Below are 22185 nucleotides of genomic sequence, written 5' to 3' on the forward strand. Positions count from 1 at the left end.
CATGTTTTTGGCTGTAACTCCAGAATTCATATGCTAACATTTCCAGTGATGGGAATAACGGCTACTTTTTTCAGTAATGAGTAATCAAAAAAGTTACTGTCTGGCCATTATTTAACGTCATATCTCAGGAACAGAGGGGAAGACATTTGGTCAGACACTGAATTGGTGACACTAATCTTACAACTGTGCTGACTGTATAGAACCTCTCTGTGTGAAGCATCCATGTTTTCACAGACAAAAGTGTAGGAGATGTTTCTTTTACCTGCTTGACAGTTTCGACTGTGACTCCAGTCTTCCTCAGAAGTGTCATCCGACATGTTGCATGTTGATGGTCAAACCATCAGAAATTTACTATCAGAATCTGTTGGGCTGGCCACACCCCCCGCCATTGCATGGCCTCTTTGAAAAGAGGGAGGCCCAATTCCAATCCAATCCCTTACAGACTCACTGACTTAGAGGCGCATTCATGTGAAGTGAGTGAGTATGTGAGGGCTGTCCCATTGTCAAATCATCAAGTCAGTGAGTCAGTGAGTGAGCCCTTTATGCCCCCTTACCGTAGGTCAGCATCAATGCGGACTTACGGTAAGGAAATTACCCACAGTTCATAGCGTTGTGGTGTCAAATACAGGGGTTGCCCTTGGGACACCGGTAGTGTTAAAAAAAAAGTAAACAAATAAATACGGTCGGCAGATCTTCATTCCATTACCTGAGTAATGTGTTCTGATTTCATAAAGCAAGCCAGGAACGCCAGGAACAGCTCAAGCTGTCGGTCGTGGAGTTTATGAACCAAGGTCTGGCTACCCTATGTACAGTATGTAAAACAAACTCTTGTGAAATGATCACCACCATTGGATGCACAGGTGCAGTCAACAGTTGCAGTAATTTCCAACACAAGGTAACACCCACTTGGAAAACCATTACATATTCCTTCAGGAGAGCCAGCACACCCATGTAAAGGCTGAGCTGTAGCACTGTTGTCATCTCCTCATGCCACAGCTTCTGACAGACCCTCTTTTTTCTGTCACGGCCTTGCTGTGTCATGCCTGTGAAAGAGATTCATTAATATAAGTGTAAATAAAGTAAATATTCCTCATCATTACTAACTTAATTCTGAATTACTAGATTAATTATGGGAAATCACTGTACTTGCAGCTCGTACTACGGGGAACTAGTTTTGTGGGCCTATCAACAAAACAGCAAAAAAGGAGGGAGCCCACTTGACCCAAATTAAAGGGAAATTTCGGTTTATTTCAACCCGTCTCCTATCGTCCTAAATTTGTTTCAAATCACTAGTGACATAGAAATAATAGTTAGCATGTTAGCCGTTCGCCTAGATACAGCCGTAGCGTCAGACCTGTTAAAACGTAATTGAACGGGCATCCTTTCAAGTGCAAAGTTAGTCCACTAAACAAGCTTTTTCTCCACAAAGACCGCCTCATATCGTTAGGATAAATGTCAGAGAACATATAGAAAACGACATGTAAACGTGTTGTCTTACCTTACCGGTGTGGTGCCATGTTTGTTGTTTACCATTTAGCTAAGGCTGCGACCGGTCCCATTCCTTGCAATAGAGGTATTCCTCTTCTGTGGGCATTGGGGTACAGCATTCACAGGTAACGTTACACCACCAATCTCCAGAGCTAAAGCCTTCCAGCAGCCATTCCTCCTCTGTCGTCCTCTAACGTTACCTGTTGTGCCTCTCTCTCTCTCCTCCTCCGTTCTTCAGTTTCACGAAGCTCTTCATCAGTGTATTCTGGCTCAAATAAATAAGGGCGGCCATCGCCTCTCGATGTGGAAAGCCTATATACTAACATTCCACATTTAGGTGATCTTCAGAGTTGCTGTCTTACCTTACGGTGTGTTTACCATTTACCTCTGCTTCCCAAAGCACGGCCGAAATCTCGCGAGAACAAGCCGCAGCAGCTGCAAGGCAGAACCGGACAGTAGCCTGAAAGGTTCATTCATTTATTTTATGAAAGATTTATAGAATAATGGCTGACTTTTTGCCAGACATTGACTTTGTGGAAGAGGAATTTGATTTTGCAGAGTTTTATGGCCGCCCTTATTTATTTGAGCCAGAATACACTGATGAAGAGCTTCGTGAAATTGAAGAACGGAGGAGGAGAGAGAGAGAGGCACAGCAGGTAACGTTAGAGGACGACAGAGGAGGAATGGCTGCTGGAAGGCTTTAGCTCTGGAGATTGGTGGTGTAACGTTACCTGTGAATGCTGTACTATCCATGTTGGTTCAAAGTGAAGGTCAATCACTCCTGGATTGAAGGGCCTAGGCACATCCTGTTTCAGCTGGACTGCCTCAAGTCCCAGAGGAAGGAGGTGTTGGACATTGTGATGCCAACTGTGAAAAGATCTGCTTGGTATGCCCACAGTGAAGCCCTCATCCAGACACTGTTGTGCTCTGAGGATCAGAAGGAAAGGATTGATGGGGTGGAGAGAATCCTGGCTATCAGGGGAGACGGGGACCCAGACACTCAGTTGGGGGACTCCTCTGTCAGGACCAGAAGGACACCTGACATCAACTGTGATGCGTCCACCATTGGTGACTTGATCAGCTGGTCAAAGGGTGTATCAGAGCCACCTCTCACCTGCTCCCTAAGCACTTCAGAGGTGAAGAACTTCATCAACACCCCCATGAAGGTGCCCAACTGGCCTTGCCACACACAGAGCNTCCTCTGTCAGGACCAGAAGGACACCAACTCAACATCAACTGTGATGCTTCCACCATTGGTGACTTGATCAGCTGGTCAGAGGGTGTATCAGAGCCACCTCTCACCTGCTCCCTAAGCACTTCAGAGGTGAAGAACTTCATCAACACCCCCATGAAGGTGCCCAACTGGCCTTGCCAGACACAGAGCATTGAGAGGGTTGTGAAAATGGTGACTGAGGCTTCTGCCAAATACTTCTCACAGGAATGGTGACTGAGGCTTCTGCCAAATACTTCTCACAGGAAAAGAGGGATGGAGGGATCAGGGCTCAAGAGACCAGCAGGAGACTGATGTCCAAAAATGAATCAAAGCAGGACTTGTGCAACCTGACAATGTTCATGCATTAACCTGTTAATAAATATGGAAATTTGAATTGGATTTGTCCATTAATTTCCCTAACATCTTCTTATATCTTACAAAGGGTTTCGAAAGGGTAGAATTAGTTATTTAAATACAAAATTGATGTAGGTTAGAGTTATCCAATTAAAAAAATAAACTCATATTTGAATTCCTCATTAAAAAATACATAATTTAGACACCCCTCATGTTAGGATTTCCTTTAGATTCAAGTTTTCACATGAGTATGGCCCGCCCTAATGAGACATGGGCGCCGCGTTCATGTGTGTGTGCTTGCTTTCGCTGGTCTCGCGCTGGCTGGTTGGTACAGCCTGGACCCAAATGTTTTTGTTGCCATTTGCGGAGCCTGGGCTGCCTACAGAGACTGGACTTTTTCACAGCATATTCAGAGGGCATGTAGCTAGCGGATCATGGAGATGTTTGCTGTATGTGACATATGACTTGACTTGTGACTTGCTTGACCTGAGCAATGACTCAGCTTGACTTGCTTGACTTATAGCAGGGACTTGACTTGCTTGATTCTCACCACAACTAACTTGGGACTTGCTTAAGACTTGAACGTAAAGACTTGAGACTTGCTTGTGACTTGCACATGTGTGACTTTCCCCCATGTCTGTACTCCACTTAAACTAAAGCACAATGTTGAGCACAGTAAAACTTTTCTTTGTCTCATAGAGGAAGACCTGCATTATTCAGCTAACAGGCCTAATAGGCGGTGGGCCGAAGCCGCGATTCCTTGTACTTAAACGATCCCTATCGGGGGAGGACCCAGATTTTTGTTGACAACTTCTTAAGTTTTCAATAAATCAAAAGAAAATTGTTGCCACCGGTACTTCTTGCACTTTTTTGTAGATCGGTAACTTTATCACGTTACCTTTTTTCCGGCAAACAGACCAGACAGCTACGTTTGGGGTCCGACATGCATGACGTAATTGTAGTTATCATCCAATGGGACGCTTGGAAAAGAGAAAAAAAAAGATGGCACTGCATGTAGAGCCATACATACATAGCCTAATAAGTCTCTTTTATGTCTTCAATACATAACTTGGTCTTTACACGTTAAGGACTTTTTTTAACAGTCTGTGTAGGTACCATGTATATTTTCTCTGTGAGCTTTATACAAAATAAACATATCTGATTTCACAAATGTGAGGTCTGTTATCTTGCTTGGGAACTTCACCTGTCATTTATCTGTCAAAATGATGAAACGTCATAAAAACGACCCTCCTCCCGCCACTAGATTAATCTTTGTTGCTATTTTTTTTTATTTGTTTGCTAGCATTACATTAGCATAAGAAATGGAGTGCTCTATACATATAATTCAGAAAGATGGACCAATCACTCCTTTTACAGACACAGGATGGCAAAAATGTATTAAATCAGTGTTTGAGTGGAAAGATTTAGGGACTGAAGAGAGTCTTATAGCTGAAGAGGCAGTGATTTAACTTTCACAGCCAGGAACCTGCTGAATATGCTATACCAGCTAATGCTGGCTATCACAGGGACTGCTACATCCATTTTACTAATACAACAAAAATAAAACGAGCCCAGAAGAGAAAAGGAAGCTTTAATTCAAAAGGAAAATGGAACAGAAGGTTGGTATCAAACATGCAGTGTGAAACTGTAAATGTGGATCTTGAATTTCAAATCTGAATCTTGAACGCTGAATCTGTGAACAAAGAAAAGAAATAAGGAGCCACAATGACATCCTCTCACACGATCAGGTTCTGACAACTCAAGTTTATTGTGCGTAATTCACTGTTCAGACATAAGCTTTGTATTTCACTCTACTCAAATGAGCAAAACCCTAGACAAAATCTATTTGATAAATCAGATCACTGCATTCTCACCCACTTGATTCCATCACAGGAGGGAGTCATTTGCCCATCTAGCTGCAGTGAACACTGTTGAGATGAAGAAAATTGCAACTTAAATTAAGCCCCTCACTCATTCACATTACTTCTGAAGTCCAATAAAGTGCTCAGTAACATTCACAAACTACATTAATTAAAAACAGCCAGGGAAAACACGCAGTTGTTATTTCCATTTCATCTCAGATAAGGTGATCAGATTTCTGAAATGAAAAGCAGGGACATTTTAAGTTCACAGTACAGAAGTCATTAAATATTATTAGGAGATTTGTACAAGGTAGAATGGATGACACTCCCCCCAGCACCAGAGGCGATACTGGAGCTTGTGCATTACGCCTGTAAAAAAATCCAACTGTGTTAAGGGCAGATGCACATGTAAACTGCATGAGCTGCCATGTACAAACCTGTGTCAATGCACAAATTGTGATAATGGGCCTTTTGAAGAAGACTAGGCCCATATGGCTTCATCCTTTGAGTAGGCAGTGGTGTGTGTGATGACTCCTGCAGGAGGGAAAAAAATGATGTAGCTTTCTATATAATGTATATGTTATGCTTTGTTTCTTTGTTACAAACTCTCTAATGCTACACGTGATTTACAATCAGTTCAAGCACTTTTCAAAAACCTTACTTTTTTTCGTTTAGCTGTTAGCTCTCTTCTGCTGTTTCCATGGAGGTTATGTGAGGAAACAATGATTAAATGACAACATTGTTAACACATCATCATAGCGTGTTTGCTTGGTTTATGAGACTCAGTGATGTATGTCAGCAGATACTCTAATAAACGTGCAATCCTGGTTATTTCTACCACAAGGACTTAAGAGACCTAACGTAACCCAATGAGAAATAAGATGCAAGCCACTTCAACTTCACTTTACCCGTGAAGTGCGTGAAGCTGCTAGCGAGCACTTTTTGCAAAAGCTAACGCTAACGTTACTTTTACACTTGTAAAACGTCACCATATGTTTGAACTCAATACTGTACAAAACAATCAAGTTGCAAACATTTTTTTAATAATATAATAACGTTACTTACTTGTCTCCATCGTGTCCATCTGCCAATTCCTCCGTTGAACAGCTGTGCTCGATGTAGCTAAATCCGATAGGCCAACGACGGCCCTCCCTCGAAATCTTAGTGTTCTATTGGTCAAACTGTTATAGTAGACTGCAGCGTTTGCCTGAATATTAAACAAACTTTAAATTATAATTGTGGAAAAATGTGCAAAAATATCGAGTGGCAACAACCACACAAGAATAAAATAATCTTCACAATTTTACAAATCCAGGTTGTCCCTGCACGGGGATCATTACTTTGTAAAAATAACACAGATACACTGCTTCGGCCCACCGCCTATAAAAAAAAGAACCAAAAACATTTCCTAGGCTTTCGCTGGATCTCACAAAATCCTGGCAGATGTTTTTAATGCCCAGCTTGTCCAGTCTCTCTTTATGTACATTACAGACAGTAATATTGTTTCATCTGTCTTGGGCCATACTAGCCCTTAGCCAAGTCTTTAACCTGCGCAGTGCACTAAAACTCCTCTTAGCCTCACATGACGACACTCTATTTAGAGAATTGTCTAACTCCCCAGTGAGGAGTGCACTCTCTAACTTTTGCAAAGTCTTTAGGCTCTTCTGTTCAAAATGGTCAGCACACTGAACCTGCACAGTGTCCAGTACTTTAAAGAACTCTGCCCTGTAGTGATCCACTGCTTTGCTAGCGAGGCATCTTCCATGTGTCATTTCAGTAGAGTTGATGCAATCTATAGAGTCAATCAATGCTGCAGTTTTCTCATATAGTGCAAGGTAGCTCTTGTCATTTCTCTTTTTCCTGAAGAGAAGACTGCACACAATCTACTGCAGCCCGCGTACCAGACACAGTCCGAGTTTTCTTCTGCAGGCAAATGTTAAGGCATTCAAGCTCTCCAACAACAGCTGAGGCAAGTGTGAGGCCCACCACTGTCTTACATTTGCTGAAATGCTCATTTAAGCCACTAGCAGTTGAAGCTGTCCTTGATGTGGTTTTTGTCATTTCTTCTAGGCTGCGGAGTACCCGCTCATAATGACCTAGCACAGCTGTTATTGTAGAATGCTGCACATCCACCTTGTAGGGCATAGTGGTTTTAGGGTGGTTAGAGGTGTATTTTCAGACGTGGCAATGTTTTCAAACATGCTCTTAAATTTTCCTGACTGGCCGAACAAAATGCCCTAACTGGTGGACCCAAGAAAGGCAGTCCCGGATCAGTGGGGAGGCCGAGCAGCAAGCCTGTGTAATAAGATTAACAGTGTGCACCACAGTGCACATAGAGGGCTAGTGGCTGCTGCTTCCTCAGTATTGCCTGTGCACCTGTATATTTTCCTGCCATATTTGATGCACCATCATAAGTCTGCCCACGAAAGCCATACATGGGCATGAGGATTGAGCCTCAACAAAACATCACCTACCATGATTGCAATGGCCTGGCCTGTTGTTTCAGACACCCTGTAAAGCCCAACAAACTTCTCATGTGGGACAAGGTCATGGTCCACATAACGCAAACAGACACCTTCCTGTTCAGCACTAGAAACATCCTGAGTACCATCCACAATGACTGAAAACTGAACAATTGGACGAGACCTAATTTCATTTGCAATGCCTCAAATTATTTTATTGGCCATGATGTTCAGAATTTCATTTTGTGCTTTGGGGCTTGTGTACATTATAGTGTTAACCACTTCAGCCCTAAGTTTCAGAAGATGATACAGATTACCACTTTCATCAGTGTGGCCTCTCAAGGCTTGTCCCTGTCTTTCCACATGTCGCACAGAACTAACAATTTTCTGTACGCAGTGCTTTGCTACCTCCTGCTGTTTACCCCATGTGCTGGATAACTGGACACTGACTGGATTCAGCTGATTTGCACTCACAGTCACATAGTGATGGTGGACTTGCGAGTTTTGGTGTGCTGTGAGTTTCTCAATGGCTTTTTTCCAGTTTCTGAAGCCGGAAATAATGAAAGCAGCATCCGCCCTGTGTCCAAAAGAAGACTGGTTTAAAATTCTTTGCTGCAGTAAAGACACTCCTTTCCATGATAGACTGTAGTGTAGCCATGGAAAATTGTGAAACCATTTCTCCTGGAATGACAACAACTTGCCAATAACTAGAGTTTGTGTTTCTATACACTGGAGATGTGGTTAGTATTAAGATTCAGATTCAGATTCAGCTTTATTTGTGTCCCTGTAGGGCAATTAGTGTTGCAGCAAGTAAAAAAGACATAAAAAATGTACAAGACACACAATTAAAAGTCTAAGAGGGGGGGATAATACAGTGTGCTGAAACAACATCAGTAGCAGTGACTCAAATAGCCCATACAAGATAGGGAAAGTGCAAACAGTGCGTAATTATCAATTTCTGCCAACATCAATAACACCACATGGAGACAAAAGCAAAAATCAGCCTGCCTATAAGAAGCCCCATGAATATCAACCAATCAGGTACGACTCCTCCTACCCTGTCCTGAACAGGCTTTGAACAGTCACTGAGATCTGAAGTTAAACATGCTGTGCTGGTGCTGGCAATAGGCTCTTCCTGAGCTGTGTCAGACTCTCCCTGGCCCCGACCCTTCCACCACTCTCCCTGACACTGAACAGTCAGTCTCCTGGAATAGAGATAAGGTTTTTCTGACAGTCATAACTAACCAAACCATATTCAACACAACAGCCACAATAATGTCTGTATTTCATGTCTACATCAAATAAGGTGCTCTTTTGATATCACTAGTAAACACAAACTTATCGAACTTACCTGAGACTCAGTGCCCCTGTATAATGTGCTGGTGCTGGCAATAGGCTCCTCCTGCTCTGCTGTGCCCTGGTCAGTTGTGCTGGCATTTGAAGTCTAAGGCTCCGTCCCTGGCCCTGACCGTTCCACCACTATCCCTGACACTGAACAGTTCTCCTAGAGTAGAAATACATTTTTTCCGATACTCATAACTACCTACACCCATTTCCACACGGGGGCAACACTGTCGAATGAAGTGAACAAAATGCTGTCTGGTTACAACTGGTAACGTGTTTTATTCTGTTGAAAAGTAGCAGTAAATATAGATGTCTGACATGTCTCTTATTTTAAGTGAACTTTTGCAAAGTAGTTACTTAGTGGAGCTCAGTTTCCTCTGACACAATTCCACTGATCACAATCAGTCCTGCCGAGTGCTGCTGTGTGCCAGTATATGCGGACACGGACCAAACTATTGTATATTATTATAAAGTTCAGAATTGCATAGTTTCCTTAAATGATATATATTGGGGCTGACAATTCCCCGTTTTTCCTAAGAAGGGGGAGTCCAGACCCCCCCATCCACCCCTGGGATTTCTGCCTATAAGAACAGGTGGTAAGGTTCTTGGTCTCCACATACAAACACCAACACACATTTACTGTCCAGAGCAGAGCCCTGTCCTACAAAGCCAGTTTAACTTACCCAGGATATCTTTTTGTTATCTGGCTTGACTAACTCTAACATTGGCCATCTGGATAACCAGTGCTATAAAGCTTGTTATCAACTAGTTCAGTGGGTTTTCCTATCTAGCCACAGGCACGTTAGAGTGAAAGAAGAGGGGGTGTTAATTACGAGCGACATCATCATAACCATGAATAAAGGAGGCTACTTCATAAAATATGTGATGAAACGGTACCGAAAGTGTCTGCAACTGCAGGACAGTGAATTGTCATTGGCAGGAAATGTAAATGATACTCTTATAGAAATACTGAAATGACTTCCAAAAAGTCACCGGCGCTCGAGACGTAGGGGGCGATCACACAGAGATGAAACCCTAGAAGCGCGACGCCAGTAAAACAATTGTTTTACTATGATACAGCGCGTCTGACTGGCGTTCAAGCGTCTTTTTGGACGGGCGTTTTTCCGTCATCTTTTTAGATGCGCGTTTTTGTAGAAGTGCTCAAAAAGTTGAAAATATTTTAACTTTTCAGCGTCTACGCGCGTCTAAAACGTGCATGCTTAACTTTTCAGCGTCTACGTGCGTCTAAAAACGCACGTTTTTAGACACGCGTAAACGCTGAAAAGTTAAAACATTTTCAACTTTTTGAGCGTCAGATGCCAGTAGCACCATTCGTCTTTAGCTGTGTCCCAATTCAGGGTCTGCATCCTTCGGAGGGCGCGGCCTACGCAGCCTCCGAAGGCTAGTCCTTTGGAGGCGCCTCCGAAGGAGTCATCAACCGTTGTTAAATGGGACGGTCTAGCCTACAGAGGATTCCCTGGTTGCATCACCACATCATGATTCCTGTCGCCCAAGCCCGGCAGGAACAAACCGGCAAAGAAGATGGAGCCAGAACATGTCCTTTTGTTTTTTTTTAATTTACTTTTTGATTGAGGAAGAGGAGAGGCGGCTCCGGCGACACCGGCAGCTCATTTATCTCCAGCTGAGAGAGAGTCCTGGGGAGGTAAATCTGTTATTTTAACCCACATTAATGTTCATATAATGTTAGCTAGCATAGTTCGTGATAATTAATATAACGTTACCCGTTAATAAACCGTTAAGTGACAAACGCTAGCCATATAAACTATAGATTAGCATATATGGTTAATGTCAGTTAACCATTACACTTGATACAGGGTTCATACAGGTGCTTAAAATCTTTGAAAATGCTGTAATTTTGATGCTGTGTTTTCACGGTCTGAAAAGTGCTTGAATTTCAGTTTAGATGCTTGAAAGGCAGAGCTCTACGGTGTGAGCATTTTACTCGCATTTGCGACTAAAAATAGTTTTGTGCGAGCAAAAGACATCATTCAGGAGCAGTATGGACATTTCTCCACAGTGACTGTTAGCACCCAGCCCACTGTGGGTCTATTAGGGAATGTACTAAAATACACCAACTGGGCTGCAGGATGTGTCTTGTTTATGCACTGATAAGGGACTGTTCTTAACTTATCAGAGGAGGAGGGTGGCTGGTTGATTTTTATTTTATTTATTTAGTTTATTTTGATCCCCCCCTGTTGCCACAAATATTTTTCCTTGAGCTTTTCGAAGTGATTCAGTGTTTGTTTTCGTATTAAATATGTTATTTAAAATTTTCACTGCGCTCCTAAATTTCTTTCTGTGCTCCTTACCTTTTCACTAGGAGCACATGTGCTCCTAGTGAAAAAGGTTAGCGTAGGGCCTGAAAGGGCTAAATGTGTGCAAACCCTGTAAATAGCACTGACTTAATTTCAATATTAAAATGTTTTGTCATGGAACCATATTAAATATTTTATATATGTATATATATATATATATATTTTTACATTTTTTTAAACCATATTGAGAAGCCAAAGTGGATATGGACAGATAAAGCATTATTTATCTAAGCTATAGCATTAACTAGAATTGTCTTATTAACTAAAATTAAATAGCTCCTTTCCCCATCCAGGCCAGGCCCCTGTACTGCAGAGTAAACCTGGCTGTTCCCGTGCTGCAGAATTTTTTTAATCATGATGACACCAGGCAAGATTTCAGGCTGAGCAGAGAGTCCCTGGAGGTGCTGCTGGACCTTCTCCACCAGGAGCGACGACATGGATGGGATGCCACAATAGAGACCTTGGTCTTTCTCTTCTGGCTGGCGAGTGGGGCATCATACGGGGTTGTCTCAAGGGTGTTTGGGATGCCTCGCTCCACTGTTCACCGCATCGTCCACTGAGTTACTGAGGAGGTGGTGGCCATTCGCCACAAGGTCATCTACCTCCCCAAGACCGCTGATGACCTGGCGGCAGTAACTCGGGGGTTTGCAGGGCTGGCAAGACACAGAGCTTTTCGAAAAGCTGCTGGAGCAATCGACAGCTGCCATGTCAGGATCAAGCCACCAAGCGGCCCTGATGGTCAGTGCTACAAGAACAGGAAACTGTTTGCATCAATCATCTTGCGAGCAGTTTGTGACCATCAGGGCCGCTTCATCGACACGTACGTGGGCTGGCCGGGGTCGGTGCACGATACCAGAGTACTCCGGCACAGCCCACTGTACAGGCGGGCCATCTACCCTCCTCCTGGGTACTTCATCTTGGCAGATGGTGGGTACCCATGCCTCCAAAACCTACTCCCCCTCATCACTCCCTACAAGCGGCCGGTACAAGGTGTGGGAGCCCAGCGCTTCAATGCTCATCATTCCAGGGCATGCTCCATCATAGAGCGTGCCTTTGGGATGATGAAGACGAGGTTCAGGGCCATCTTCCTCCAAGCACTGGAGGTGCACCACACCTTTGTGCCACAGGTAAGTCATTGTGCAACAGAATTATTGTTAAATGGTAATTATGAGTAAATTAATCTTTTTTTTCTTCTTCAGGTCATAACAGCATGTGCCGTCCTGCACAACATCTGCCTGGGTGCTAGTGACATCATGGCCCCAGAGGATGAAGTGCAGGACGACATGCCTGAGGATGAGGGGGAGAACGGTTTGGAGGCAGTCAGTGGTGCTCCGTGGCGGAACCAGCTGTCTGCCGAGGTGTCTGCCCTGGAGGAGGGTCTCGTTGACCATGATTACCTTTAGAGGGCAAGTAAAATAATTTTAATGCTATTCCTATTTAAAGTGTTTTGCAAACATTTTTGTTTGTTGAAGTAGTTTATGGTGGGATATTTAAAAAGTTGTGCAGTAGTATTTGTTTGCAATGTGTTTTATTCTTGCCTCTCTTTTAAACAATTCAATCCCACTCACAGACGGAAGACTCCAGGGTCTTTATTGTGGCATCCCATCCAGTCCAGTAGCACCACCAGGGACTCCTGCTCAGCCAATAATTCTACTGTGAATAAATGTAGTTTTTTGTTATTTAATAGGTTAGCAATGTGTTTCATAATTTTCTGCTGATCATTTGTAAATAGTTATGAGAAAAAAATAAATTGTGTTGTCACTGAAAAGTAGTTCAAAAGTTTACTCTAGTTGTAAATAAGAAATGGAACGGATAATGATTACAAGACTTTAATTTAACTATATACAACATTTGAAAAAGATAATGGAACAACTATACAATATTTTTAATTAACAACTATAACTATACAACATTTTAAATTAACATTTGAAAACAAGAAACAGCAACGCATAAAACTTAATTGAACAGGAAAAAAAAAAAGCTAATAAAGAATCACCGCCTCTCAACCATCCTCTCTAGTAAATTAAAAAGTCTGTCCATTCTCTCCCGGCTCTCTCTTTCCCTCCTCTCCTCGGCCTCCCTCTGCAACTGCATGTCTTCTCTCATAAGCTCCAACAATTCATCCTCTCTTTCCCTTCTTCTCTTTCTTGTCCCTCCTGTCGCTGGCCCTGGCTGCCTCTCCTCATCCTCCTCATCCTCCTCCTCATGCTGCTCACCCACTGCAGCACCTGACCCTGGTGTGTCCTAAGGAATGGAGGCAATTAGGACAGGAGGGGAAATGGAAGGCCTCTGTCCTAAAACCTCATCCATGAGGACAAACCAGGGCCAGGTGGCAGCAGGGCAACCCCCTGCCCTGTCCCTGGATCTTTGCATTCCTAAGGCAGAGGAAATCAATCACAACGGCAGCAATTTTCTGCAAAGTATTTATTAAAAAAAGTCTTGAAAAGGAGGGCATCATGGACTCAAAAAGAGGTATGTTTGAGGTGCTCTTTGGAATGGGATTCATGTGGTGATAAAGAAACGAAGAAAAAACTCCAAGGCACTCTCCCAAAGCAGTTAAAATGCCTTTATTCTTACACCATGGTCATATAAACCTTAAAAACACAGTCCTTCGACACGTTTCGGCATCAAGTCTTCATCAGGAAGTTAAACAGATTCAAGGAATAAAGAATAAAGGCATTTTAACAACTATGTGAGAGTGCCTTGGAGTTTTTTCTACATTTCTTTATCAAAGTATTAACTTGGGTAAAACAAATGTAGTTTCCATATCATTATCCAAACCTGCACATACTTTATATTTTTTTTTTTAGGTTGTCTCACTTTTTTTTTGCCTGTTGAGGCTCCACTTTCCCCTCCAGGCCCATTTTTTGAAGGACTGTTCTAAACAAGAGAGAAGCATTACAAAAGGTAAACACACAAGATCACAAAAGGTGACATCAGGACAGACATTAAACTCCCACCACCACCTAAAAACAACATTAACTTGTGATCTTGAGATTATATTTGTACTTTGGTCTTTGTACAGGATTTGGGTTAATTTAAGTAACCTTTACATACAAATATGTGTAGAGTACAAATGGGCTATTTATTATTGCCTTAACGGGTACCTCCATCCGAGTGTGGCCGTATTTTTGGCCCCTGTGAAAAGGTGGTCGTTTTCACCCCTGAGTTTTATAAATTCCTCCGTTTGCTCCTTGCTCCCTACAACAAAATGAAATGTAAGACATATTTTCTGTTACATCAACAGGCAAAATGATATACATATATAAGCCTAATAACGATAATAACAATAATGCTCCTGAAGTTAGCTCTAGGCTATATTCCATCCAAACGTTTAGTTTAGTATAGTTTTACAGCCTAGAAATACACACACACAAGTCACAACCTGTCCTCTCATTAACTTTATATTTGTTCATTGCGATGCGTTTATGCACCTGATGTGAGGTATAAACAGCCTACAACATCTCCACAGTTACAATAAGATATAACGAGTCACCCTCCGAGCTTTTAAACAAATGAAAGTGAAGGGGTTTAAGGCTTTAACCGTTACCGTTACTTTTAAAGGCTAACTGAGCTCCTCCTATCAACAGGTTAACATTAGCCTTAACGTTAAGCTAACGTTACATCGCGAAGCTGGCTCTACATTCCGCCTTAACGTTAAGCTAACGTTACATCGCGAAGCTGGCTCTACATTCCGGTGGCTACGTGTTAGCATTACTAACGTCACGTATTTTAACAGCCATTTAGAGGATTTAAGGCCCCTTGAACTTCTGGCGTTAAGTAAAAATCCATTACTTACATTTGAAAGTGTATTCGGTGCTGCTGCCGCTGTTTGAGTTTGCTGCCATCGTTTAAAAAGATCCGGGCTCAACAAAGGCGCGCAAAGAATCTTGGGATATGGTAGGCCGCGAAGGATAGTCGCAGTGCATCCTCCGAATACAGGGAAAAGGAAGGCGCATTTGTCGGCTGCATTTGGAGGAGCCTTCAGATTTGGACGAATTGGGACAGCCTTCGCACAGCGTTGTGACGTAAGTGGCCTTCAAATTCGCCCTTCGAAGGATGCAGACCCTGAATTGGGACACACCTTCTGATTAACACAAAAAATGAAAATGCTCCTAAATCAGTTTTCATATCAAATTTGACACTCCCAGGCAATACCACCAAAAACAAAACAAAAAATTAATTTTGCTTTTATGGGATGGAAAATAATCCACTTTGTGTTTGCCGTAACAAAAAAAAAAAAAGAATATTCACAATAACTGGCATTTAAGGGGTTAGAATTCAAAAACTGCTATGTATGGTGAGGACTGAAGATAATAATACTATCCATTAAAAATATATATAAAAATACATTAACAGATACTATGGCAGTCTTTGTGTATTTTTTTGCGCTTGAAGACCTTTCACGTTGCATTTTTTATTAGATAATACAAGGGTTAAAGTGAAATCCGCCGAGGCTGACTTGTCTTTTCATCATTGTGGTGCCTGGGGTTTTCATTAGCGCTGGCAATTAATAAGCCTTTGGCGGCCGACAAAAAAATCTCAATGCAGGAAAAACCCTGGCAACCATCTGTTACTGTGAACTAACGTTAGCGTCACATTGGCAGAATGCTAGCTAGCTCGTTAGCAAACTCACTAGCTAACACTGGGTAACGTTTAACCATAAACAGAGGTTGGAATGTATTTCACACAAATAGGCTACACAAAGGCAACATTATCGACTTAGCAAAGCTTACCTTGTTTTTAAATGTCTCCATTATTGAGCATGGACCATGGCATGGACGGTGTGGAAGAAGCACTACTAAGCGGCAAATACGAATGTGCCAATAAATGCGCGCTTAAATACAAAATACGTCACTCCCGTCATGCCCTGCGCCATTCCTGCGTCCAAAAACATAACTTCCAGTATTCTACATCACTTCCGTCATGCCAGGGGCACTTCCGGCAAGCCAGAGGGCTTCTGCTCCGGGGCTGCAGCTGGATGCTACTCAGTAGGTGATATTCCCTCCCCCTCTGCATCAGATTTTGCAGCCTGCATCACAATTAGGTTACATCACTATCATTATTAGGTTATATGCCTTCACCATGGAGACACTGTGGTGTATTTATTTCGTATATATTTTGTACCAACACAGAATATAATATGTTTTTTTGTATTTTTCACTTTCTTTTTTTCCAACACAGAACGTTAATTTCAACTTTAGAATTACAACAATATTTAGCAAGTAGAACAAGACATGCTTTCCGGCCACCAGATGGTGCTATTTTCATCGTCTTTAGAAATTGGAACTGCTGCTGAGGCTATCAGACGAAATACTTTATTTATTATTTTATCCACTTTGCTGCAACAGATCACCACCAAAATTGTCATCTGTTCCTTGTCCCATTATCCACCTTTCCTGACAATTTCATCATAATCCTTTCATAACTTTTTGAGTTATTTTGCAGACAAACAGACCAACGTGGGCGAAAACATAACCTCCTTGGCGGAGGTAATTAGGCAATGGCGTCATTTAGCGACTTCTAGCGACTTTTAGGACAGCCAGTAGCTACTTTTCTTACTGAGGAGTTGTCAACTGTGGCTGCTCCCACTTGGTGCCAGCTCCCTCACGAAACTTGAGGTAAATTGAGTTTACCTGAAACTAACATTATACAACAAAACTTGAAACAATGATTCAGCTGTTATTGAGATTACACAATCTTAGAAATGCTTCAGTGTTTTTAAATATATAACGCAAATTTTGGTACGTTAATTTGCAACACTTGATTTTGTCGAGACTTGCAGTAATTTGGCCAGTTTTACAGTGAATCAGCGTAACGTTTACCCCTGGTGTTCTGCAATACGTAGCAGAACACAAGGCAGCGATCAGGAATGGAAACATGGACTATGCCATAGCAAGGCATTACAAAGAGAGGGCTCACGGCTCAGCGGCATCCCTCAAATTTGTGGGCCTTGAGAAAATCTCTCTCTCTCCAAGAGGGGGAGATATTGTTAAAAAACTATTACAAAGACAGTCCTTTTGGATTTTCACACTCAACAGTATGGAACCTCATGGACTTAATGAAACACTGGATCTGAGTTCATTCCTCTAGCCATTGAAATCCTTCTATTGTTTGTGCTTGTGTGTTTGTGTGTGTGTGTGTGTGTGAGTGTGTGTGTGTGTGTGTTTGTGTGCCCAGTCAAAATGTTGCATGGCAAATTAATCTTGACTTTAAATTTGGTTTGATTTTGAAGGTCCTCTCCATGCTTGTCAGCTACTTCCACGATGACTTGAGGAAGATGATGGTGGAGCATTTGGAGTCCGTGAGGTCGTAAGGGTGAACGCTGCCACCTTGGAGAGGGTGCTCTGCGAGTTCTTCAAGCAAAATAACATTCCGTGGAAACATCTCGTGAGCATGCTGATAGATTCATGTTCTGTCATGAGGGGTAGCAAGACCGGCCTTGAGACAAGGATCCACCAGTAGTGTCCAACCCTGCTCGACGTAGATGGAGACTCCTGTCACCACATCCACAACGCGGCAAAGAGTTTTGCAGAGCCTTTCGACCACTACCTTGAGCAGCAGTGACCTCCAAGTAGACCATCAGTGGTCTCCAGATCAGGTGAACAGGCGCCAAGCACATTCGAGACCACAGCGCTTTGGCGCCCTCTGTAGTGCACTCACACTAGGGCACACTGTCAGTGCGTGTAATGTATGACCTGAATTTGTCAGCCCCGTTGTGCCGTGGTTAAAACAATGGAATGTGTTGAATGTCTTTCTGTTTTTCAAAATATATTTCATGATCAGTTTTTGTCAGGTGATGTACCTTAAGGAGGTATGTCAGATCCTCAGTGTCCCAGCCTCCAGCCCTCAAAGGGGCTTTGTGTCACATCGCTGGCTGTCTGCTTATGATACCAGCATGGCGACCCATGCCATGATGCCGCAAACAAGGTCCTCTACTTTGGCTACCTGACCAGCAATGACAAGGAGCTGTACAGAGAGCCCCTGCAACTGATATATACACAGGCGGCAAGAGCCAGAATCAAGGCAATACATGAGGACCTCAACTGGAAAGGTGAATTCTATTTGAGCTTATAGGACTTGATTTTACAGTCCTTTAGAATAATTAGCATTTTTACCTGTTGTCTGGTGTCTTTAGTGGGGGATGAGTAATCACTTAAAGGGAAACAAGCTTTTTCTCCACAAAGACCGCCTCATATCGTTAGGATAAATGTCAGAGAACATATAGAAAACGACATGTAAACGTGTTGTCTTACCTTACCGGTGTGGTGCCATGTTTGTTGTTTACCATTTAGCTAAGGCTGCAACCGGTCCCATTCCTTTCAACAGAGGTATTCCTCTTCTGTGGGCACTGGGGTACAGCAGGGCCATACTCATGTGAAAACTTGAATCTAAAGGAAATCCTAACATGAGGGGTGTCTAAATTATGTATTTTTTAATGAGGAATTCAAATATGAGTTTATTTTTTTAATTGGATAACTCTAACCTACATCAATTTTGTATTTAAATAACTAATTCTACCCCTTCGAAACCCTTTGTAAGATATAAGAAGATGTTAGGGAAATTAATGGACAAATCCAATTCAAATTTCCATATTTATTAACAGGTTAATGCATGAACATTGTCAGGTTGCACAAGTCCTGCTTTGATTCATTTTTGGACATCAGTCTCCTGCTGGTCTCTTGAGCCCTGATCCCTCCATCCCTCTTTTCCTGTGAGAAGTATTTGGCAGAAGCCTCAGTCACCATTTTCACAACCCTCTCAATGCTCTGTGTGTGGCAAGGCCAGTTGGGCACCTTCATGGGGGTGTTGATGAAGTTCTTCAACTCTGAAGTGCTTAGGGAGCAGGTGAGAGGTGGCTCTGATACACCCTCTGACCAGCTGATCAAGTCACCAATGGTGGAAGCATCACAGTTGATGTCAGGTGTCCTTCTGGTCCTGACAGAGGAGTCCCCCAACTGAGTGTCTGGGTCCCCGTCTCCCCTGATAGCCAGGATTCTCTCCACCCCATCAATCCTCTACTTCTGATCCTCAGAGCACAACAGTGTCTGGATTGAGGGCTTCACTGTGGGCATACCAAGCAGATCTTTTCACAGTTGGCATCACAATGTCCAACACCTCCTTCCTCTAGGACTTGAGGCAGTCCAACTGAAACAGGATGTGCCTAGGCCCTTCGATCCAGGAGTGATTGACCTTCACTTTGAACCAACATGGATAGTATTGTCTCATGGTCTCGCACAAGCGCGCACACGTGAGGGGCAAGCTAGCTCCGTTGTGTTTGATAACATTGTTGAACATAAACAGAAGTGACGCCCAACTGTGCTTAGCGTGCCTTTAATACTGAATTAAAGCCATGTCCTTTCGAGTCATCTGTCTCAAGTCATGAATACAAAGTCAAAGTCAAGTCGAGTCTTTTATCAACGTTAGTCAAGCAAGTCTCAAGTCATCATATTTGCGACTTGAGTTTGACTCGTGTCAAGTCATGTGACTCGAGTCCCCCATCTCCGGTGGAGTACACAGCTATAATAAAAGTTATATTGCACAATGCAGTATAGTTTCTGTACAGATAACTTTCTTTCTTTAATCTTTTGTATACACGTACAACTTGTAATTTTAATGTTCATTGTACTGTGCATACTGTATTTAAGTTGTCCTACATTCAGAGGCATAATTACTCAACTTGTTTTGATAGAAGCCACAATAAACACGTTTTGTGTAAAATATTTTTGTTTGATTTAGAGGGGTTGTTCATTGAATTAATTTATTTATTGTTTATTTGATAGGGACATATACATAGAGAAGTGCATAGCAATTATCCAATGCAATGTATCATAGCATTTGTAGCTCCTGCTAATTTCCAATGCCCGTCCCTAGAGGGGCCTTTAAAATAACAAACATAAAACATAAAAACACATTCACAAACGACTAAGTTTAGCAATGAGGTACATCCCACTGACCCTACAGGCCAATCCCGTCGACCTTGTTGATCAACAGAATGTGTTGGCCTGGAACTTCAACAAAATGCACAACCCGCCAGCATACACAAAAATACATAAAATACAAATATATACAGTACACATACATACCTACCCTCCCCCGTCCCTAGGGTTAGGTTAGGGTAAAAGCGCAGTGCTCTAAAGAGAGCACTCCGGGGGGCACGGGCTCTCGGGGGCTATATATATCCATAAGATACTTAAAATAATTTTTGTGTTTAAAACCAAATAGATCCTTAAAAGCCCTATTAAATTTTATTTAAAAAAATGTAAAGTAGATTGGGCCCAGGGCAGTTTGGCAGTGGGAAGTAGGTCTTAAACAAAGTCCTCCAGCTTCCCAGGGTCTCCAAATTTACATCTTAGGGTAGCTGTAAATAAAAAGGAGCAAGATAAAATTTGTATAAAATAAATGAAAATAAGTGCTAGGGTTGGATTAAGAAAACCGACATAAAAGAAGAAAGATTAATAAGTGCTTTTAAAATATATAAATAAATAAATGCATGCAAAAGTGCTGAATGACAACTCAATAAAAGTACATAGAACAATAAAAAAATAAAAACAATTAAAGGGAAATCACAAGAGTTCATAAAAATCATAAAATATAAATAAGTAATTTTAAAACATGCAATTCTTTGATGTCGAGTGACTTATGATGTACAATTCCAACCCCCAATATAAAACTTGCTCTGGTTTATAAATAAAACATAGCTCACCCCAGATTTTTCAAGAAAGTTTATTTAAAATAATAAAGGTTAATGGGGACTCCGGCTGAGGGCCAAAAGCTGGTGTAATGCTACAGATAAAATGAATAAGTTAATAATAAAAATAAATACGTAAATAGAATAATTAAGAAAATAAATAATTAAATATAGTAAATAAATAATACATTGTAAATAAAAATGCAGCTTCGTCCAACATGAATCAATAAGTGCTATATAAAAAAGTGATCGTAGTAATTTAAAATACACACTAAAATTCATAGAAGGGTGAAATATTAAAAAATATATATTGTAAGAGCATGCATAAAATAAATATATACAATATATACACACACACACAAAAGTAATAAATCATTAAACCAATTGGGAGAAGCTGCATTCTAGTAATATAAACAAATAAACCCAGTAAAATTTAAAATAGATAAAAAATAAAAATTAAAATTTAGAAAGCAAATACATAAAAATCATTTATCCATTGGTGTTCCGCAGCCAGAGCCCTGTTAAAAACCTGTGGAAAAGAGGCCCTGGAAAGTCAGGAGGTAAGCATTTCTAATAAATGCTAAAAAAAATCTTCTATTAACAAGTGGAAATGGATTCATCAACCATATTTTCCATTGAGACCAGTAGGGTTTATTGTCTTTAATAGATGAATCCATTTCCTCTCCGCTGCTCGTCTCTGGCCCGTGGTCCAATCCCTATTGCTCTCCAGGCCCATGCTCTGCACATTGTGTTGGCCATGGAGTTTAAAATGTGCATATAGGACACTGGTGCCACTCCCGTTGTTCATTTTGTAAAAATGCTGTTTGATTCTCGCATTAATGCTGTTCCTGGTCTCCCCCACATACAGTTTGTGGCAGGCCTTGCACCTGATGGCATATACTGCATTTTTGGTGGTGGATTTCAAGGCCTGCCACGGATTCACTCCAGTCCTTGCGTAGGGGTTAAAAATGTGGGGGAGGGAAATAAAACCAACCGCCGAGCCTCGAAGCGCCTCCTCAGTGTGTGATTGTTTGTTTAGATAAGAGTGTACCAGTAGGTCTTTTAAGTTTTTATTCCGTCGGTAGGCAGAGATCAGCCGACACTCCCCCAACGAATCACAGCCCTCCCTCGCCTCCTCAGAGTGGGTTTTGAAAGTTGACAGAAGGCCTTTAATGGTCTCTGTAAAAGTCACCACGAGAGGGACGAGGGTAGGGCCAGCCCGCTGAGGGATGATTTGATTGTATTTGTTTTTAAAGGTCTGGCTGACCTCTGCCTTGACACTTCTGAGGAAGCGCTTCGAGTAACCCCTAGGCCTCAGCGCACTAAAAAGGGTGCTTGTGGCCTCCTCCACATGCTCCGGAAGGGTGCAGATTCTGTGGAAGCGTATCAGCTGGGATTTTATCAGGCCTCTGTACGTGTGCCTTGGATGGTGGCT

General features: G+C 42.1%; 2 long non-coding RNA genes across 2 annotated transcripts; both read right to left on the minus strand.

The window, feature by feature from the left end:
* Positions 1-4622: 4622 nt before the first annotated feature.
* On the minus strand, positions 4623-9842 carry LOC126407447 (uncharacterized). The gene is made up of 3 exons (XR_007571788.1): positions 8731-9842; positions 4930-6124; positions 4623-4748 (listed from the first exon to the last, which is right to left on the minus strand). It is a non-coding gene; the product is annotated as an uncharacterized LOC126407447 (long non-coding RNA).
* A 2786-nt stretch (positions 9843-12628) lies between these two features.
* LOC126408050 (uncharacterized) lies at positions 12629-14999 on the minus strand. Its single transcript, XR_007571836.1, has 3 exons — positions 14859-14999; positions 14167-14260; positions 12629-13939 (listed from the first exon to the last, which is right to left on the minus strand). It is a non-coding gene; the product is annotated as an uncharacterized LOC126408050 (long non-coding RNA).
* Positions 15000-22185: the final 7186 nt, after the last annotated feature.

The sequence above is a fragment of the Epinephelus moara genome, chromosome 20, assembly GCF_006386435.1.
Source record: "Epinephelus moara isolate mb chromosome 20, YSFRI_EMoa_1.0, whole genome shotgun sequence".
Classification (NCBI taxonomy): domain Eukaryota; kingdom Metazoa; phylum Chordata; class Actinopteri; order Perciformes; family Serranidae; genus Epinephelus; species Epinephelus moara.